This window comes from Arachis hypogaea, chromosome 1, assembly GCF_003086295.3.
Source record: "Arachis hypogaea cultivar Tifrunner chromosome 1, arahy.Tifrunner.gnm2.J5K5, whole genome shotgun sequence".
NCBI lineage: Eukaryota > Viridiplantae > Streptophyta > Magnoliopsida > Fabales > Fabaceae > Arachis > Arachis hypogaea.
The window spans coordinates 41,170,445-41,175,366 of record NC_092036.1 but is presented as its reverse complement, the minus strand read 5'-3'; the positions used below and the strand labels follow the sequence as shown (position 1 = coordinate 41,175,366).

Here is a 4,922-nt window from a genome sequence, read left to right as displayed (position 1 = left end):
CGTTCTTCCCTCTTTCAGCTCTACTTATTCTTTGAAGAGTTCTTTGGTCAATTTCAGAGAGAATAGGGGAAGATCTTCCTGTACCTGACATACAAACATACAACAATAAACACACAGATCCAGAAAACCAGTGAAACTTCAATCTATTGCTAGAATGAAGTTTTAGTTAGTTTGAGCAAAAATTCAAACAGTTAGTGTGTTAGTCAAAATTAAAGAAACAGAAAAGAAAAAGTGCTTAATCTAGACCTCCACTTCACTTAATCATTGTCAATCTATTTCAATCCCCGGCAACGGCGCCAAAAACTTGATGTGTGGAAAACGATCCAACACAAAACTCACCGGCAAGTGTACCGGGTCGCATCAAGTAATAAAACTCACGGGAGCGAGGTCGATCCCACAGGGATTGAAGGATTGAGCAATTTTAGTTTAGTGGTTGATTTAGTCAAGCGAATCAAGTATTGGTTGAGTGATTTTGTATCCAACAGTAAGTAAATAGCAGAAAGTGTAAAAGGAGAGGGGTGAATTGCAGAAATTAAAGAGAATTGAAAGTAAAAGAGCTGAATCTTAAAGAACAAGAAATTAAATGACTGAAACTTAAAGTGCAAGAAATGTAAATTGTAGTAACTTAAAGTGTAAGAAATATAAATTGCTTGAATGGAAAAAGGGATTTGAGGAATGGGATTTCAGAATTCAAGCCAGGGAAATTTAATTGCAACAATTAATAAAGCAGAAGATGAATTCGAAGTAACTAGAATTCAAACAGGAAATGAAATTAAATTGCAGCAGGGGTTCACAGAAGAACCAAAAAGGAAAATGGGATCTCAGGACTCCAGAGACTAGATAGCAAAGTCTAGATCTCAATTGCCTTCCCAGATCCAAGTTCACAAAGCAATTAACAAGAAATTAAAGAAGAAGCAGTAAAGGAAATGTAATTGAACTCAATTATGCAGAAGAGGAATTAAAGAGATCTTGAATGGAGATTGAGACAGAAATTCCTCAATTCTTTACACCCAAGACTCAAACAAGAAAAGTAGAAAATGCTCAAGCAAGAATGAGGAAGAAGAGAGACTAATTCTCCTCCCCAATTCTCTAAAATCTCAGTGAAGTCTCCAAGAGAAGGTTCAAAAGTTCAAAAATAAAAGTAAAGATTCAAAGCCCCAAAGAAAAGGTCCTAATTACATCAAACTATTTCCTATTTATACACTTTCTATTCTTGGATCTTGGGATTTGGATGGGCTTTTGATTTGGTGAAAAAATGAATTAAATTGGATTTTTAATCAAATTTTTAGCCCAAGAAAAGTTGCTTCCAGGAGGCTGCCCTGCCCTTGTGGAGGGCAGGGCAGAAAATGGTGCGTGTTGGTGCTCGTGCATGCGTGTGGTGCATGTTGGTGCTGCAGGATGCTGCCCTGCGCAGGGCAGAAATTTTTGGTGCGCCAGATCTTCCCGTGCGTGCGTGCTGTTGCTGCCGAGACTCCCTTAGTGCGCCAACTCTTGTGCGCTGGCCGTGCATCACACAATGCTGCCCTGCCCTTGCGGAGGGCAGGGCAATGTTTCCAAAATTAAAGCTCCGTGTTCGAAACTCGATTAATGCACACGCTACTTTTTTCCTTGGTTTTCTTGGCACCAAAGTAAGGCCTAGTTCCTTGCTTCCTCATGGTGCCGTGTTCGATCCTTGTGGCAAGCATTGGTGAGCTTTTTCTTTGAATTTATTCTTTTGATGAGCCCGATATTGCTCTTGAGGAGGACAGGGCAGAGTTTTTGCTCTCCTTGATCCATGGCACCAATTTGTGCTCCGCCCTTGAGGAGGGCAGCGCAGTGTTGCTTCTCAAGCTTGTTTCATTATGTTGCCCTCCTGGAAGGCAGTGTGCCCTTGTGGAGGGCAATGTTTGCTTCCTCCCTTCCATGTGCCACACTTCTTATCTCTTGGGCCACGCTTTCTTAAGCCACGCTTCCTCTTTTCTTCTTTTCTTCACCTTCAAATAATCAAAACAACCACTCAAAATATCACTAAATTCACAAGGCTTATAAATCAATTAAAAATCAATTAAATTTAGCTCAAACCTCATGAGTTAGCATCAATTTAATGGTAGTTGCTTGATTTAAAGAAGTTATGCATTTTCATTCCAAATCACTTACTTAGGATGCAAGAAAGTGCATAAAGACTAATAAAACAAGTGAAATTAGCTTGAAAAATGGGTATATGATGACTTGTCATCAATGTGGTGAATAAGATTCTCATCCATTTCCAGGATGACAAAGTCTGTGGGGAGGAAGTAGTTCCCAACCTTCACTAACATATTCTCAACCACTCCTATTGCCTATTTTTAAGTTTTGTCAGCTAATTTGTTGATTACATATGTGGGTGTTAGCTCATTGATTTGAAGCTTTTTCATGAGAGATAGAGGCATTAGGTTGATACTTGCTCCCAAGTCATAGAGTCCCTTATCAATTATTATTTCTCCTATAGCACAGGGAATGTGGAAATTCCTTGTATCCTTCTTCTTTGTATCACTTGGAAAACCATCAGTTGGTTTGGGAATTTGTTGAGTTAGATACCCTACTTGAGACTCCAGTCTCTTGATATTTCCCCTTGGTTTTTGATATTGGCTCGCACTTCCTTCTTAAACACCTTATTGTCTTGGATTTCTCTACATATGTCTTCAAGTAGAGTCTCAATCTTTGAAAGTCTATCCTCGGTTAGTGATGGTGGGTTGGGATTAGGTAGTTGTTGATAGGACCTCTGTGAGGGATGCTGGCGAGTTACATTGTTGTTGGGGTTGTGGTTGTGGCGTCTCTGGTCTTGGCCTTGGTCTTGTTGATTTCTCCACCCAAAATTGGGGTGATTTCTCCATCCAGAGTTGTAAGTTTTGGAGTATGGATCATGGATTTGTCTAGGTGAGTTTCCAACATAGTTGGCTTATTCCCAGTCATCTTCTTCTCTTATATTCACTCCTTCTTGAGCTGTGATAAAGTGATGACTGCTGCAACTTGGTTTTCCTCCACCTTCTTGGTAAGATCTGCTAGCTACTTGGTGATCATCTTATTTTGAGCTAGCAATGCATCCATGTGGTTCAACTCTATTACTCCTCGAGTATTGCTTCTTTCAGAGGCATAGAAGTAGTCATTCTCAGCTACTGTTTCAATGACATCTATGGCTTCTTCAATGGTTTTCTTCTTGTTTAGAGAGCCTCGTGATGAATGGTCTACAGCATTCTTTGACTCATAAGAAAGACCTTCATAGAAAATGTGAAGTTGAATCCATTCATTGAACATATCTGGTGGGCATCTTCTTGTTAAGTCCTTGAACCTCTCCCATGCCTCATAGAGAGTCTCACCATCTTGTTGCCTGAAGGTTTGCACCTCAGCTCTCAGCCTGTTAATTCATTGAGGAGGGTAGAATCTTGCTAAAAACTTGTTCACTACATCTTCCCAATTTGTCAAGCTCTCCTTTGAGAAGGATTCAAGCCACTTGGATGCTTTGTCCCTGAGTGAAAAAGGGAACAAAAGTAGCCTATAGACATCCGGGTGGACTCCATTAGACTTCACAGTATCACAAATTCTCAGGAAGGTAGTTAGATGTTGATTGGGATCTTCTTGAGCACTTCCTCCAAATGAGCAATTGTTCTGAACAAGGGTGATTAGCTGGGGTTTTAATTCAAAGTTGTTGGCATGTATGGTGGGCTTTTGGATGTTACTTCCACAGTTTTCTGGATTTGGATTGATGTAGGAGCCTAGAACTCTCCTTTCTTGCCCAGCATGGTTTGCAGGGTCTTCTCTAGCATGGTTGTGAGCTTTTCTTTCATGATTGTTTTCCAAGTTCTCCTCCATGTTGGTTTCAAAATACTCTTCCTCTTCCTCAGCACCAACAACTCCTTTCCCTCTTGCTTCCATCCTTAGTCTCCGGAGGGTTCTTTCAGGTTCTAAATCGAAGGAAGTTGAAGCTCCCCCTCTTCTCCCTGTCAAACAACTAACAAAACACACAGCAAGAGATAAAATGAAGAGGTTATTCTTGTTAGAGTGATTTTTAGTGTGAGTGGTGCAAATTATCAAATAGTTAGTGGGTTAGTGAGCAGAATTGTAAATAATAATAAAGAAAGAAAGAAAACAAAGGGGGTATAGGGGGTGAGGAAGAAACAAAACAAACTGAAGGTTAACAACTGAATAAAGTATACAAACAAAAGAAAAATGCTCAATCTAGTGAACTTCTAACTTAATCAATGTTGATACAAAATCAATCCCCGGCAACGGTGCCATAAACTTGATGCATGAAAACTTGTCTCTCAATAAATTTCCCTTCGGCAAGTATACCGAATTATCGTCAAGTAAAAACTCACAATAGAGTGAGGTTGAATCCAACAGGAATTGATTGGTCAAGCAACTTTAGTTGGAAGAGTATGCTAGTTGAGCTAAACAGAATGTAGTTTGAGAATTGCAGAAAATTGAATGGCGGGAAAGTAAATAGCAGAAAATAAAGTGCAGAATCTTAGATGAGAATTTGGGGAAATGAGCATGTAAATAAATGGCAGAAAGTAAAGAGAATGGGTAAGATCAGAAATGGGGAATTAATTGGGCTCAGGAGATGTTGTATTCTCCGGATCAAATTCATTTTCATCTCTTCCTCAATCAAAGCATCTATTGATCTCCTTGGCAATCTTAAGTGATTGGGTTCCAATTCCTTGGCAACCCAATCTCTCTAAGCTTGAACAATTGCCCAATTCCTTGATTTAATTGCTCATGGGAAGAGATGAAGTGTGGTCACTGATTATACCACATGTATTTCCAAATCAAAGTGTTGGGAGGATTACATGTCACTATATCCGCCCAGACCCCAATTTGGTCCAACATGAGAAAGCATTTCTAGTATGATCTCCTCATCCCTTTTCCAAGGTTCAGAGGAGATCCAATTATGGAGAGTTTCTTTT

The 4,922-nt window shown here is 39.7% G+C and overlaps 1 non-coding gene across 1 annotated transcript; it reads left to right on the top strand.

Annotated features, from left to right (window-relative positions):
- Positions 1 to 3,268: 3,268 nt before the first annotated feature.
- On the top strand, positions 3,269 to 3,375 carry LOC112711260 (small nucleolar RNA R71). The gene has a single exon (XR_003157391.1). It is a non-coding gene; the product is annotated as a small nucleolar RNA R71 (small nucleolar RNA).
- Positions 3,376 to 4,922: the final 1,547 nt, after the last annotated feature.